This window comes from Pogona vitticeps, chromosome 2 (assembly GCF_051106095.1).
Source record: "Pogona vitticeps strain Pit_001003342236 chromosome 2, PviZW2.1, whole genome shotgun sequence".
Lineage (NCBI taxonomy): Eukaryota > Metazoa > Chordata > Lepidosauria > Squamata > Agamidae > Pogona > Pogona vitticeps.
Window position 1 is genome coordinate 79,300,709 of NC_135784.1, and position 17,315 is coordinate 79,318,023.

General features: G+C 41.2%; 1 protein-coding gene across 5 annotated transcripts in view; it reads right to left on the bottom strand.

Annotated features, from left to right (window-relative positions):
* The window catches only part of TEX264 (testis expressed 264, ER-phagy receptor), a 212,073-nt gene that overhangs the window by 125,466 nt on the left and 69,292 nt on the right, over positions 1-17,315 (bottom strand). The window lies entirely within an intron of this gene.

Below are 17,315 nucleotides of genomic sequence, written 5' to 3' on the forward strand. Positions count from 1 at the left end.
CAATATCACATTTCAGCGAGGTCATAAGGAATCTTGAGGCACTGGTTTTTAAGCCGTCTTTTCAAGGACCTTGGGGTTTCTTGGAAACTTATAGTGGTGAGAAGACTAGTATTGGGAGTCTGTGTGGTACAGTGGTTAGCATTTTTGACCAGGACTTGGGAGCTGCAAGTTCTAGACTCCACTGCATCAAGAAGCTCACAAGGGATCTTGAGTGAGTGATCCCTCTCTCAATCTGATCTACCTCATTGGGTTGTCATAAAGATAAACAGGGGGCCAGGGAGAAGGACGCCCATATATGCTCCAGCCGCCTAGTGGTCCTGACCCGACCAGATAGGCGGGATATAAATAAAAAAATAAAAAATAAAAAAATTAATTAATTAATTAATTAATTAATTAATTAATTAATTAATTAATTAATTAATTAATTAATTAATTAAAATAATAATAATAATAATAATAATAATAATAATAATAATAATAATAATAATAATAATAATAATAATAATAATAATAATAATGCCTTGAACTCACTGGAGGAAAGACCTGGTACTATCCTATGATGTCACATAACATTCAACAGTGTTCAAGGATTTCACAGCAGATGCCCTGGGGTAACTTAGTAGACAAACCAGTGATGGAAATCCAGTTTTAAGTCACAACTAGAGTAGGTTCATTGAATCGGTGAAAGTCAGAGGAGCTGACTCACCAAATCTCCACTGATTCAGTGAGCATACTCTAGCTATGATTTACTACTGGATTTCAGCCAGGGCTTCTAAGCAATTGCAAACAAATCTTAAAGTTTATCCTGAAGGCCTAGAGTGTAAGAAGCCCTGCTTTAAGACTGACATTTCGAAAAGAACATCTCTGAATACCCACTTTGTTACAGCTAAATCAGCCACTACAAACCAGAACAGCAAAATCTCAGCCACCACGAGTAGCACAAAATGAACGGTCTCTCTTTTCCTATTACTATCAAAACCTTGTGAGGGTTTCTGCTCCAAGGTCTTACAAGGCTCTGTGAAATGGGAAGATGCTTTGGCCCCAACGTGCACTATAGCTCTGCCCCACAGTTCCTGCTGACCAGGGACCACGCCAAAACAATCCCTTTAATTACAGGTTATAGGCATGCAAAAGCAACACAGGTACTGTATTTGTTATCACTGATATGATCCCTGAATAATATCTGCTGGCCAACAAAAACACAAGACCATGCAATTACTAATGATCAGTTCATTTATAAACAAAAATCTATACTGTTTAATTGGTCCAATGCCAATGTCACCCTCATTGAGTCATACTACCGTGTTTCCCTGAAAATGAGACAGGGTCTTATATTAAATTTTGCTCCAGAAAGACATTAGGGCTTATTTTCAGGGGGTGTTTTCTTTTTTTAATGTACAACAATCTATGTTTATTAAAATACAGTCATGTCATCTTCTGGTTGCTACACAATGGTGGAGGGTGGGGTTTAACTTAACTAGGGCTTATTTTGGGGTAAGGCTTACTGTATATTACGAGCATCCTGCAAAATCATACTAGGACTTATTTTCAGGTTTGGTCTTATTTTCAGGGAAACAGGGTATGGAGTTGGTCAAATGACAAATAGTACTTTACAGTATTTGTTCTGTCACTTGCAGGGAGAGTTACTGTATTATTTAAAACATACTATTTCAGCTACACAAGAATAGCTATTTGCCTGCACTGCAATGTGGAAGACACTATAATTCCATTTTGCTGCCAAGGGTGAACAAAGCCAGCAAATAACTTGCTCGCGGCTACTTTAAGACTGAGTGGGTTACTCTGGATTCTGTTTTCTTTTTGTTGAAGTTTGAAGCTTTTGGGTTGTGGTCCCCTCCCTTTTGAAGGGCAGTATATTCTCAGAACAGAATAGAAACTTAGTCACATGAGTCCAGACTTAATTTAACCCTACTGCTCCTTTGGTTTCAGTTCCTGAACGATTATGGAGTCATAATGGGTAGAAGAGCACCTATGAGCATGTACCTCCCTCCTCAGATAGTAATTGCAGCATACACACAAGAGGTACATCTATGACTGAGGGAGACAACAATGTCAGAAGACCTCAAAACACATTGTCCTTGCACACTGAATGTTGTAAAAGCTGTGTAAGAAAATTCCAGTAATGCCTGCTTACAGCATATTTCTGTGGCTTTTGCCCATAGGTAGTTTTGTTTCCTGCCAACCTAGCAGTTCGAAAGCATGTAAAATGCAAGTACTGTAAATAGGTACCACCACGGTGAGAAAGTAACTGCGTTCCGTGCCTAGTCGTGCTGGCCTCGTGACCATGGAAACTGTCTACAGACAAACACTGGCTCTACGGCTTGGAAACAGGGATGAGCACCGCGCCCTAGAGTCAGACATGACTGGACTAAATGTCAAGGGGAACCTTTACTAGTTGCCATTTGTCCTGAATTTTTAGGGAGGTGGTGTTAAGGGTCTCCTTCAACAGTATTGTAGTATCTTAAAAACTACAATATGATGTAATCAGTACTGTGTCAGATTGGATTCAGGCGGCTTGGATTCAAATCTCCATTGAGCCATGGAAACAAACATATTCCATGTGCACTTTCCATCCTGTTCCTCAGACACCTGAAGTTAAATACTGAGTCATAGGTTTTCATACAAGCATATGTGGGAGTGAGGTTGGGCTGCAGACCCAGTGAAGACAGATACAAGTACAGAACATGGCACTTTAGAGTGACAATAGCCTTATAGAAAAGTAGGTCACAGTTACTGCCTGGTTACACAGTCTCACTTACATTGAGGGACTAAAAGCACATCTAGCTACTTAGGGCTCATGTGCATAGTAGGTGTTTTGTCATAGCCTTGTTCTGAGAAATGGACTCCTTGTTCCATTCTACACTGGTTTTAATGAATACACCAGACTTCTTGTCTCCAGATCCAAAATCTGACAATAGACTCTGTCTGGACAAAGGATCCAGTCCAAACCTTTAGGGTCAGGCTCTGATATTTGAAAAATCTCACTTTCTCCATCCAAACAATGAGGGGAGGAAATGTCTCTCAATGACATTTTCTACTAAAAGGCTTCCTGGACTTCTGTCCTGGTGGATGCATCTTTTACTCAGCAATGCCAATTGTAGTAGAGGCACCAATTAGAGTTGGTGCCAATTATCCATCCATTGTGAGAGAAGCAACAACTGAACAAGAGCAGCAGCCACTGCCAATTCAAAGGCCTCACTGCTTTACTTACTAGGCAATGACCATGATGGGATATTTTAAAACACATACACAGAGAGAGGGAGGGAGGGAGGGAACTCTGACATTCTCTCAGCAGCATTGAGTTGGGCACTAGCATTTCCACTGGAGGTATGAATGAGAGTTTTCTTTGTTTATTTTTGCTTATCCAGTGACAGGCAAAGAACTACCATTTTGGAAATAATAATAAAAAGTATATTTTTTGTTAGTTTCCTGTTAGTTTTGTCTAGCACTGAAGCTAGACAAAAAGTCCAGGCTGCAAGAGATGCTATTTCTCTTAGTTTAATTTTCACCTTATTAAATATGGGCATAACTGTGAGTATAGTAAAATAAAAAAACAAAAAATTCTATCACTTCTTATATCACAAAGCAAAACCAAAAAGCAAAGTGTACTTGCTTATTTACTGACCCATAGTGCTTAAAGCACCTTCCAGGTGGTTTACAATTTACATTCTTTAATTATGCAGGCTACACATTGTTTCCCCAGCAAGCTGTGTACTCAGTTTACCGACTTTGGAAGGATGAAAAGCTGAGTCAACCTTGAGCTGGCTACCTGAGTTCACTGGGATTGAAGTCAGGTCATGAGCAGAGTCTTGGCTGCAGTACTGCAGTTTAACCACAAGGCAATACATGTAGATAAAAAGATTGATCTTGTAAACATAGAGTTTTAAAAAATTGGGAATAGCTCACTTTGTGAGATAACCTCACCAAGAGCCACCCAGTGTGGGAAAGAAGGCATGCAGAAGACAATATATTATTTTATTTATTTATTTATTTATCTTCTAAAAGGTTTTTTTACATCATTAAACACAAAATATTAAAAGCTAAAAATTGTAAATTATTCAAATATTTAAAAGAATTAAATAAACATTATATCAGAAATGTCACGTAAAAACATTACTAGAACAGATTTAAAAGCAACAAAAATACACACCATCCTGTTTTAAAGCTTCTCTTAGACAGCCAGTCACTCAGGAAAAGTCTGCCTGAAGAGAAAGGTCTCTGTCTGCTTGTAGAAGGATAGCAAAGATGGGGCCAGACTAGCCTCCCATGGGAGGGAGCTCCAGAGTCTGGGAGTCATGGCAGATAAGGCTTTTTTATATTTTTCACAGTTTACCTTCCCAAATTTCTCTCAAACACTGAAATACAAACTAGGGACTACATACTAGCAAAATCTTCTGTTCAGGATAGGTAAACCTGTACTTCATGAACCCATAAATCTATACGCCATAAAAATATATTTTTAAAAAAGTATGTGTTCATGTGTATACTTCTCTCTGTCATAGTCTCAGATCGTGAAGCCCAGGCACTGAAATTAGCATGAATACGAAGGTGAGCATGCGATGCACAGCAAGGTTATTATATTTTTAATTTATGTATTTTTGTTACTTTAAATCTGTTTGAAGCCTGCATTACCACCATCAGTCACTAGATGGTTTCCCTAATTGTCCTTAGAGAAGACGTTCTACATGATGTTCTTTCGTGAAGATGTTCTTAAAGTTTCAAATAGCAAAGATGGGGACAGAGAGGAGGGGGCATGGAAGAAGAGGTCTTGGTTTTTGGTATGGCAAGAAGGAGAAATTGAAGCAAAAGCTGAATGATAACCACTGTGGAGGGACAGAATGATCTGTGTGAAAGAAAAAGAATGAGGTGGAGAAAGAACAAAGGGACGGAAAATAAAAGGTGGGGTGGGATAGGAGAGCTTATGGGTTATTAACCCTTGCAAAGCTGCTCTGTTCTGTTGTATTGAAGGATAGTGAGGATAGTGGGCCTGAATCTGTCTCAGCCACAATTCTAAACCCAGACTTAAGATGTGTCAGAGATTTAAAGCAACCCCAGTGTTGTGTACCTTCGTTTTTAACATGCATTAATTGACTTTGGTGAATTTAAATGTCTGTAGTCCGCACTCCCTAGATGGCAGGCTAACCTAACCATCATAGAAGAAGCAGCTGTCGGTCTGGAATAGTTGTAATCCAGAGGACCTACAGGCAACTCCATGTGAGGCAGAGTCAAAAGTAGGGAACATAAAAAGCCATGTGTGAACCCCACTTTCTTCTGCAAAGGTCCCAACCTTTCAAACAGTTGAAAGAAAAAGAGGGGGGTTGCCTAGTAATGGGGAAATGTTTGCAGAGAGAAAAGCTCGGCAAGCCTAAAGGTGGAGGGGGAAAAAGATCAGCAAGGGGGAGAAAGGGGAGATGGTAAGGAAAGAATGGAGAGAAGAAGTGCAGAGAAGAGCAACAGGACGGATTTTAAAAAAAGAATGAAAGGACACCTAACTCTAAGGGAAAGAATGGTGAGTAGATGGAAGAGGAAGACTGCCTGGAAGAGGATGGGGAGAGAAACAGCACCTAGGCAGGTGGGAGAGAGGAGAAGTGGGTGGGGACCAGAGGTTTCTAACACATTATTTTGGGTGAAACCTGCATTTCAGGAAGTGACTATTCCAAGATGCACCCCATAGCCAAAATTAAATCCAAAAGTACCCATTTCCTCACAAAAACCCAAGCTGCCTATAAATCAATACACAAATCCTGCAAAACTCACACAAAATGTTCATGTATATTTGTTTATATATTTTATGCACATGTTTGCGTGTGAAATTCCAGGCTACTCTACTGATTCCAGTACATTATTTTTCCTACAAGGACTTGGTTTAAAAAAGCAGGCTGAAGATCTAATGGTTTAACTGGGTTCTTTCTTTTGAGGCTGCATTAAATATCTCTAAACCATATCTGCATTCAAAAATAGCCACCTAAAATTACTGAACAACCTGGGAAGGTTCCCAGATTCCTGTCGTCCAATGTTTAAAAAAGCACTCTTCAAGTCACTACCCTTGACAGATTTGGCAGTATCATTCAGATTGCTGTATTCTACAGGAGAAAGTCTTGTTGATCCCCAACATATGTGAATCCCCGATCCTTGTTCCAGGAGCAAAAGCTGCAACCGACGCTGGGTGTTAGCTGTTCCATCATCTAAAGCAGAAGTTGTTTGCGTTTTTTACACTGCAGAATGGTACAACACATATCCAACTCACACCATGCAGTGTGACTATATTAAACCACAGTGTGGGCAAAGGTGAGATCATTTCCCATATTCTCACTGAAGAGCAAAGGTACGCCTCACTACAATGTGGGCAGTGTAACAAGGGAGGTAGGCTTCCATATTTGTGGCCCTACAGCTAGTTCAGGATAGAGCTGGGGTGGTAGTGGCCCATACCACAACACCCAGAAACTCCATGATTCAGAGAGATTTGTGCAGAACTGGAGTTTCACCACAAATGCCTTTCCCCCCATCATTTGCAAAAAAAAGAGCAGCGTCACTCTGAAACTCAATGATGTTGTCCTTAGGGCCATTAGGAATAGTCTGCCTAGTAGGTTCCTATTCCCACAACTGGAGATGTTAATACTAATCCAGCAGTGCAGGGAGCTATAGTGTATCTTGGGGGGGGGGGGAATAACATACTGCTGACCAAGGAGACCACTGTGGTACTGCAAGTTATACACCACAGAAATCTTATCCTCTTCCCTCCCCCAGAATCATATCCTGCTTTATCTTTCTGAAGACTCACAATGGTTATCTGGAGGTTACTAAACCATGAACAACCAGGTCCAGCCTTTTCAGGAGAAGTTGAAACAGACATGTGACCAAGAGCAGATAGAAGATCCTCTAGTCTAATACATCAGAGGCCTAGAGCAAAATTGTCGACATTCTCCTAATCAGATACGGATATGAACTGCACAAATTCACTCTATCATCTGAGCCAGCCTGATGGTTGTTCCAAAAATACCAGTGATGAAATCTATCACAATCTTTAGCCCAGCAGTACACGGAACCATTCAATGGGTTATCTAACTAAAAAGGAAATGAAACATTTGATGTATTCAAAGGTAACACAGTTAAAGATAAAAGTAACTTTTACATGTCTTAAATTATTTCTGCTCAGTTTGAAGAACTAATACACTGAGAAGTAAAATAACATCACTCATACAAGGCCTATTAAGTTCACTCATAAAAGTCACTGTTTATAGATCAGAAGGGGACTGCTATTTGGCTGAGATGGGAGTGGTCACAGCAAGAATGGCATCCAGGCATTCTGCCAGCCAAATAGAAGAGTCTTGCCTGTATTGATTGGAAATTTGTCAGAGCAGGGGTGTGAAAAGTGAATGGCTAAGAACAATTGCCAAGGAGAGAATTGGACAGAACAAACCATTAACTTACTTCTATAATTTTTCCGAAAGCCCGCTGGAGTTGCTTAGCAAGAACGTATTTTGCCTCAATCCTGTTAAGAAAGGGAATCCAATCTAACTCTCATGAGCCATGGAATTGTGGACAACGATGCAGGGCTTTGAGGCCAAGGATTTCAAAGCAACATACTGAGAACAACATGCAATTATTTGACCCACAACCACGAGGTCCCCTCCAGCCACATGTTTCAACTAAGGCAATTTTTCCCCGTGTTTGGAAAGAGGAGTTACTATCAGCCTCAAAGCTCAAACAGGCGATCACAGGAGAACTATATCCAACCTCACCTCCTTCAGGCTCCCTGTGGAATCTCTATTGAATGCTTTGTGCCACTACTGTAAGCGGTTCAAAAAGGTTGTTGACCTGAAAGCTCCACTTCTGTTTTGGTCTGCAGGACTCAGTTAAAGATAGTTTGAATAATATTCCCAGTTAAGTGGCCATGGAATGATATGGAGGACCAAAGAACAGAAAACAGACCTTGGAGGTGCACAGTTCACACCTGAACTTGCCATATCCATGCTGAGTGGATCCTTCAGCAGACTAGCACCTCTGTGCCTCATTGTCCACTGCACTTCTAGTTATCCACTGCTCTTACCTTCAACATCTAGCATAATTTAGCATTGGATGTTTTATCACCATATGTCCTCCACCCAGAGCTTGGAAATCACTAGACAGAAGTAATTTGAGGGGTAACAAGTAGCATAACTAATAATTATAAGGCTACTTTAAGTGTAACGAATAACACCTATGTTTGGTGTGGGTTTTTCGGGCTCTTTGGCCGTGTTCTGAAGGTTGTTCTTCCTAACGTTTCACCAGTCTCTGTGGCTGGCATCTTCAGAGGACTGGAGTAGGACAGAGTTCTTACTCCAGTCCTCTGAAGATGCCAGCCACAGAGACTGGTGAAACGTTAGGAAGAACAACCTTCAGAACACGGCCAAAGAGCCCGAAAAACTCACAACAACCATTAGATCCCGGCCGTGAAAGCCTTCGCAAATAACACCTATGTTGCTTAGGTACTACCTAGGACCTTTTTGGCAGGACCTTTTGGATTTTTGTGCCATTGTCTCATCAATCTTAAATGGCAAGACAAGTATTCTTTGTGTTGTCTTTGGTACTTCAATAATTAATTACAAATTGCGATATGAGAATCGGCCACTAGAGATAAGCAGAGAGTATCTTCCTGCATTTTTCTGCACTATTGGTACTGAAAACACAACACAATGCATAATGCATTTTTTAAAAAAGCTTTGCTGCTTATATACCACCCCATAGTGGTTAAAGCACTGTCTGGGCAATTTACAAAGTAATTATGCAGGCTACACATTGCCTGGCCCCAAACGAGGTAGGTACTCAATTTATTGAGCTTGAAATGATGGAATGCCAAGTCAAACCTGAGTTAGCAACTTCGGATTGAACCTGGGTCATGAGCAGAGTTTTGGCTGCTTTAACCACTGTGCCACAACGCTTGAAGCACACTTGTGCAACAGAAGCAACAAAAACAGCAAGCAACTGAGCTGAGAAGTAATGCGTAATGCTATGAGTTCTTTACAAAATGTAACATTCATAGCTCTATCCGTGTTTCTGCCAACAAGAGCCATAATACCCTGCTCAACAGGGAAACTAATTTTGTGGCCATTCATATAAATGATCACATTTGCAGCAGGATTATGCAGCAGGATTTGAATCTAGTAGTTCAGAAACTAAATAATCCTCTGCACTGCAAATCACCCTAATCTGGTGAGAGATTAATCCAATAATGAGGAATCAAAACAGAATGAAAGCCTTCAAAGAATTTTCAGTTCTTTCAAGTATCAACTGGGCTTTGTTCAGGTTCACATTTCAATACCACTTCCTTAGTCAGAAACAGATTTGCTTTGTAATTTAAAAGCTAAACATGTCCTTTTTACTACCAAAGGAGGAACACAAACTTGTTTCTCTTATAAACAACTTGACAAGACCAGTATTTGGTAGTAGATGAATTGCTACAGAAGCATCTCTCTCTCTCTCCACAAGAATCTTCAAAGAGGCAGAAAAAATTACAAATCATTTAGACTTCCACCAGTTTTCCTAACGGTGAGAAGATTAGAGGCAATCCTAAAGTGATTTGTTTTTGTACTCTCAAAGGCTTTCATGGCTGGGATTCGATGGTTGTTGTAGGTTTTTCGATCAAACAGTCCGAAAAACCTACAACAACCATGATTTGTTTTTATTTTCCTTTATTTACATTAAAGTTATTTCTGTACCACCTCTCAAACACAGCAATCATGGCAGTGTACATCAAGGAAATTATAATAGTAATGTACAAATAAATACTGTATACAGTATAATTGTCAATACAACCAAAGTATTCTAAAATATAACTAACAGGCAATAAGCTAAATATATTTAAAAAGTTTATTTTTACCTTGCCTAACTCTACTTCTGTTATTGTTCATCTCTAACAAAATCAACATTCTACACTGATTTTAAAATAGGAATCCCTCTAGTGTTTCTAAAGAGAGTAGTCTCGTTATCAAATCTGTTTGGTGACTGTATCAAATATATGACCGAGGAGTATGAGCATTTATTGCTTGAGCTAAAATCACTTGAGTTCCTTATGTGGAGTGGAATATACACCAACTCAATAGATAAAAATAGAAATGCTAAAATGCGCCCATCAGCAGAGGTCATATATTTTTCCCACATGCAAGATGCTTATTTCATTCATCCATGATCCAAACAGATTTCATGAAGAAAGGAAAAAATGTTATAAATAAATAAATAAATACATAAGTTCCCACTTACATAATGGCTCAGATCAACAGACTAAGAGAAATGGAACTGAACAGGAAACACCCGTAATTAAAAGGCTTAAAATGCGTGCTCTTTAGAGCTCAAACATTACAACTACAATTCCACAGCTGGTTCACAAGCTTTTCATTCTGTGGACGAGGGTAGAAGCAAGGACTGTACAAAGCACAAAGATGCTCCAGCATTTCTTGAAGCCCGGCTTCTTGAGTTTCAGTGTTCAGAATGTTTCTTATGTCAACTTTAGAAATCAATGGTATCCAGGAGTAGAACATACAAGCTGCAAATGTTAGCCTTGACTAGGGTAAGTGGGAACCTCCTATGACAGTACACTAGGTATTGAACTAAAGATAAAACAGAGTAGGAATACATGAAGAAATGTGTGTTTAAGTGGGGGTAGGTAAGCAACATCCAGGGGTCTCAGGGCCACACATTCCCACTCCTAAGATCTGGAGAGCCAGACCTCCCTACCCCTAAGATATTCTTTTTCCTTTTAAAAGTCTTTTTTTTAATTGAAATTGCAATTCCATGCCCTCTAGTGGCCAATTTTTAATTTTCCCAAATAGATTTGGTGACCGACAGCCTCCATGCCAAAACATGACAAAATTGCCTCCCATGTTCCCAAAGCACGCAAGGGTTGATGGCTGTCACATTTGGGCCCATGGAGGAGGGATAAACGGTAGCCTACAGCTGCTCGCCCCTGCTTGAGCTGATACTAAGAAGGGACAGGGACCGGTGAGTCCTCCAACACTGGAGATATTCAAGAAAAGAAGCCAGAAGAAGCACGTCTTTGAAGCTAAATCCTAAAAAACAAGCATCCTTTAACATACACAGTGAAACATTTCAATGCATAGCTGAAAGGAGACAGGAAAGATATGGGGAAACTGGTCTTAATGCCTCAGAGCTTTACCCCTTCACTCTTAACCCCCAAAATAAAAAGGAACAAGACACTGGTTGGCAAATGACTCCCATGCTACATTCTCAACCATGACTCTTGACAGCATGAGGCCAGGATCCTTACACAACTCACCCATTTTGTAGGGATCACTGTGTAAAGATGCTCCATTTCTGTCCCATCATTCCTATAGATCACATTGTTTAATTATTTAAAATATCTTTAGCCCGCCTATCACCATTAAAAGGATCTAAAGCAGCTTCCTGGCGTACTATTATGGAAGCATGCACACAACAGACCTGCTTTGCGAACATAAGGAATAATTTGGATGGTAAGAGGCACAGCTGGAGCGGCACACTGCTTTGCTCTCAAGGACTACATACAGCATTGGGGACGATCTGGGGAGGGGAGGGGTTGGGCTGCAGATAGGGGAATTGGCCAGGACTTGTGTCCCCCTCACTCCTCCCAACTTTCTCAAATGTACATGCCTCACATATAGATACCAGCCACTTCACTCTCTCTTGCATAGACTTCCTCTATGTGCCATCACGTCAATTCCAACTTATGGTAAATCTACCAGGTTTTTCTAGGTAAAATATATTCAGAAGGGGTTGATAAGGTCTTCCTTCTGGTGGTAGTGCAGAAGCATGCAGCTTACCTAAGGCCACACAGGTGTCACAGCATACAACTCTACAATCACATATGCTCCAGCTGATCTCGTAGTGTCAGAATCTGGCCCGTACCACCCTGGCAGCTGCAGGATCAGGGCCAACCTGACCCAGGGATAGCCTGGTGTTTGCAGGCTCAGGCCCTGGCCTGTGTAGCAGCTGCTGGGCCACTCATGAGGCTCACATGGAAACCTGGAGGGAAGGCCTATTGAAGGAGTGGTTCTCCCTTCCAGAACTTCCCTCAGCAACAAAGGTCTCTGGCCATGCTTACTGTTCCTAGTGCCTTGCTGCTCCTGAGCTTTGGAGTCCCTGCATCTGCTTTTATTCCTGTGTTGGCCCCTGCTTTTGCCTCTTCTTGCCTCCTGTGTCTAGACTCCAGAGTTCCTACACCTGTTCTTGCCCCTGCCTTGCTCCCTGCTCACTTCTGCTGGCCTCCTGCATCTTAGTGCCTTGTTCCAGCTCTGTGCTCCCACCTCTGTTTGGTCACAACCAACTGCACAGTGAGTGTCTTTGGCCTCAATACCCTGTGTGGTGGACTGGGTTCTGGTGCTCTTACTCCTGGTGAGAGACTGTCAGGGATATCTTGGATTATGACATATAGGAGGCAACAGTAGGGATTTGAACTCCTGGCATTACAGCCGGGTGATCCACTCGGCTGAGCTATACCAGCTCCACTGACTAGTCCTTAAAACAGAGTCAAACAGCTGAGAAGGTGTGGGGGCACCTTTGAAATTAGGAGAATTGCATGTGGGGACAGATGTTTCTTGTAAGTCATTTATCCTCCTCATGCTCATTCCTATGTACCTCCTCTCCATCACATCTCTGCTTCTACCAGTCCACCCAACAGCTGAGCAGTGGTAGGTTTGCTGAATAACTTTCTTCTTCCCATATCATTCTGCAAGCTTTCCACAGCTTCCTATAGGAACTGGCAACATTGTCAGTGTTTTCCATCATACTCTAGAAAGGTTTTTGGTTGTGCTTTCTGATGTATATTTACATATCATTTGTACATTACAAATCTTGTAAACTTACAGTTGCTTTTGGTCCTGTTATCACAGGAACTACTACGAGAATATTATCATAGGAAATAATACCACTACTTGTACCAATAATCACCAATCAGGCTTCAACGGAAAGGTCAACATTAGTGATGCCTAACTTCCTAACAGTTAGAGAAGTATGGCAATGGAATCAATAATCTTGGCAGGTGGTGAGTCTTCCAACATTGGAGATATTCAAGAGAACAAGCAAGCAACCATCTGTCAGATCTACTTTGACTTGGATTTCAGCAATGAGTAGGGGGCTGGACTCGGTGGCTTTATAGGCTCCTTCCAACTACATTATTCTGTATTTCTAAGTCTCCCTTACCTTCTCTGCTCATGACCTGAGTTCAATCCCAGTGGGATTCCATCCTTCCAAGGTCAGTAAATTGAGTAGCCAGCTCATGGGGGGGGGAGGCAATGTGTAGCTTGCATAATTAAATTGTAAACCACCCAGAGAGTGCTTTAAGTGCTGTGGGGTAATATATAAGCAGCATGCTTTGCTTGCTGCAGGGAACGGAAGGGAATTTTCAGCTTTTATTTCAGCTGTGTGTGAGCATACCAGGACACTCAAGTGAATTATAATCACTTTCCTGAGAGAATAGAGCCATATTAAACTGCCCAGAGAGTGGCAACTCTAAAGTATAGAAATGGAAACAGAGAGAGAGATTTAAGGAAGAAATTCTTACTCCTCTAGAAACTTTATACATAGGAAAATGCAGGTAATCCCAGACAAACTAGTCATTAGTTGAAATCCAGTAGTAAGTCAGAACTAGAATGGGCCCATTGAATTAAGAGAAATTGGATAGGTGTTGACCCACCAAACCCTACTGATTCAATGTGACGTACTACTGCATTTCAACCACTGAGTCACTTATGGGAAATTGTTCCTAGAAACTCATTCATCTGAATTAAAATGCTTGACAAATAACTCGAGAGCACCAAGTAAAATAAATGTTCTTGGGGGCTCCATGTGTATGTTTGTATATGTGTGCACATGTGCCACTGCCTATCTACAGGAAGAAGGATATATATAGCAGAAATGTGTATGTCAAACTAAGAACATAAGAGAGATAACTGAGAAGGGATTCAATTCTTCATGCAATTCAATCTAGTCACACTGATATGACTGAGGATGTCATGCACTTGCTTTAACAGCCATTCTTCAAGCAACTGTCATTCCTTTTCCTCTCACTTGTAATCCAGGACACCAGACACATCTGGGCTAATCAATACATTATCAAACACCTTCCCCGCTTCCCCCCCCCCGCCCATGATCAGCTCCTTCACAAATCTGTTTATATTCTCTATTTTATTATTTTCCTCTTGCCTGGACACAGGATGTTTTGATAAATACTTCCTAGAGCTGCAAATCTAAAAATATGATATATTTACTTTCATTAATTTATTTTATTACATGCTGCCTTTCTTCCCATAGGGGACCCAAAGCCACTCGCAGCAGATAAAATATTGGATTTAAAACCATGGTAAAAATATCCCATTTTAAAAAACAATTAAACACATATTAAGAGTCAAGGATTGCTACCTTGTTGTGGCGGGGCTTGAGTAATTCAGAGAAGCTATGGGCTATGTCATGCAGGGATAGCCAAGACAGACAGGTCAGAGTGAAGATTTCTGACTACACGCGATCCACCTGGAGCAGGAACTGGCAAGCCACTCCAGTATCTTTGCCAAGAACGCCCCATGATCAGAAACAAAAGGCTAAAAGATATGATGCTGGAAGATGGGACCCTCAGGTCGGAAGGCGTCCAACATGCTACTGAGGAAGAACGGGGGACAAGTACAAGTAACTCCAGAGCTAATGAAGTGGTTGGGCCAAAGCCAAAAGGACGCTCGGCTACGGATGCACCTAGAAGTGAAAGGAAAGTCCGATGCTGCAAAGAAAAATACTGCATAGGAACCTGGAATGTAAGATCTATGAACCTTGGTAAGCTGGATGTGGTCAAACAGGAGATGGCAAGAATAAACATTAACACCCTGGATGTCAGTGAACTAAAGTGGATGGGAATGGGCAAATTCAATTCAGACGATTACCATATCTACTATTGTGGGCAAGAATCTCGTAGAAGAAATGGAGCAGCCCCCATAGTCAACAAAATAGTGGGAAAAGTTGTACTAGGATACAATCTCAAAAAAGATAGAATGATTTCAATATGAATCCAAGGCAGACCTTTCAACATCACAGTGATCCAAGTTTATACTCAAGTAGGGACTCAAGAGATAAAAGGAACAGGTAAAAGGAACGAAGCAGGGCAAAAGCTAATAGAATTTTGTCACCAAAACAAGCTGGTCATCACAAACACTCTTTTCCAGCAACACAAGAGGTGACTCTACACATAGACATCACCAGATGGGCAACACCGAAATCAGATTGATTTATGTTCTCTGCAGCCAAAGATGGAGAAGCTCTATACAGTCAGCAAAAACAAGACCTGGAGCTTATTTTGGCTCTGATCATCAGCTTCTTATAGCAAAATTCAAGCTTAAACTGAAAAAAGTAGGAAAAACCACTGGACTAGTCAGGTATAATCCAAACCAAATCCCACACAGTGGAAAGAAAGGACAGATTTAAGGAACTCGATTTGGTGGACAGAGTGCCTGAAGAACTATGGATGGAGGCTCGTAACATTGTCCAGGAGGCAGCAACGAAAACCATCCCTAAAAAAAAGAAATGCAAGAAAGCAAAGTGGCTGAGGCCTTGGAAATAGCAGAGAGGAGAAAGGAAACAAAATGCAAGGGAGATAGGGAAAGTTACAGAAAATTGAATGTAGACTTCCAAAGAATAGCAAGGCGAGACAAGAGGGTCTTCTAAAATGAACAGTGCAAAGAAACAGAGGAAAATAATAGAAAAGGAAAAACCAGATACCTGTTCAAAAAATTGGAGATATTAAAGGAACATGTTGTGCAAAGATGGACATAATAAAGGACAAAAATGGTAGGGACCTCAAAGAAGTAGAAGAATTCAAGAAGAGGTGGCAAGAATACACAGAGGAATTATATCAGAAAGATTTGGATATCCCGGACAACCCAGACAATGTAGTTGCTGACCTTGAGCCAGACATCCTGAAGAGTGAAGTCAAGTGGGCCTTAGAAAGCATGGCTAACAGCAAGACCAGTGGAAGTGATGGCATTCCAGTTGAACTATTTAAAATCTTAAAAGATTAGACTGTTAAGGTGCTACACTCTATATGCCAGCAAGTTTGGAAAACTCAGCAGTGGCCAGAGGATTGCAAAAGATCAGTCCACATCCCAATACCAAAGAAGGGCAGTGCCAAAGAATGCTCCAACTACCGTACAATTGCACTCATTTCACACACTAGCAAAGTTATGCTCAAAATCCTCCAAGGTAGGCTTCAGCAGTATGTGGACGGAGAACTCCCAGAAGTACAAACTGGATTTCGAAGGGGCAGAGGAACTAGAGACCAAATTGCTAACTTGTGCTGGATTATGGAAGAAGCCGGAAAGTTCCAGAAAAACATCTACTTCTGCTTCATTGACTATGCAAAAGCCTTTGACTGTGTGAACCACAGCAAACCATGACAAGTTCTTAAAGAAATGGGAGTGCCTGGCCACCTTACGTACAGTATTTCCTGACAAATCTATATGTGGGACAGGAAGCAAGAGTTAGAATTGGATATGGAACAATTGATTGGTTCAAAATTGGGAAAGGAGTACGACAAGGCTGTATATTGCCCCCTGCTTATTTAACTTATATGCAGAATACATCATGCGGAAGGCTGGACTGAAGGAATCCCAAACTGGAATTCAGATTGCCAGAAGAAACATCAACAACCTCCAATATGCAGATGATACCACTCTGATGGCAGAAAGTGAGGAGGAATTAAAGGACCTCTTAATGAGGAAATAGCAAAAAATGGTCTGAAGCTCAACATCAAAAAACTAAGATCATGGCCACTGGTCCTATCACCTCCTGGCAAATAAGAAGGGGGAAGATATGGAGGCAGTGACAGATTTTACCTTCCTGGGCTCCATGATCACTGCAGATGGTGACAAAAGCCACAAAATTAAAAGACGCCTGCTTCTTGGAAGTGATGAGAAACCTTGACAGCATCTTAAAACATCACCTTGCCGACAAAGGTCCACTATGGTTTTTCCTGTTGTGATGTATGGAAGTGAGAGCTGGACCATAAAGAAGGCTGACTGCTGAAGAATTGATGCTTTTGAATTGTGGTGTTGGAGGAGGCTCTTGAGAGTCCCCTGGACTGCAAGGAGAACAAACCTATCAAATTTTGAAGGAATTCAAGCCTGAGTGCTCACTGGAAGGACAGATCCTGAAGCTGAGGTCCAGTACTTTGGCCATCTCATGAGAAGAGAAGACTCCCTGGAAAAGACCCTGACGTTGGGAAAGTGTGAGGGCAAGAGGAGAAGGGAACAACAGAGGATGATGAAATGGATGGACAGTGCTCATAT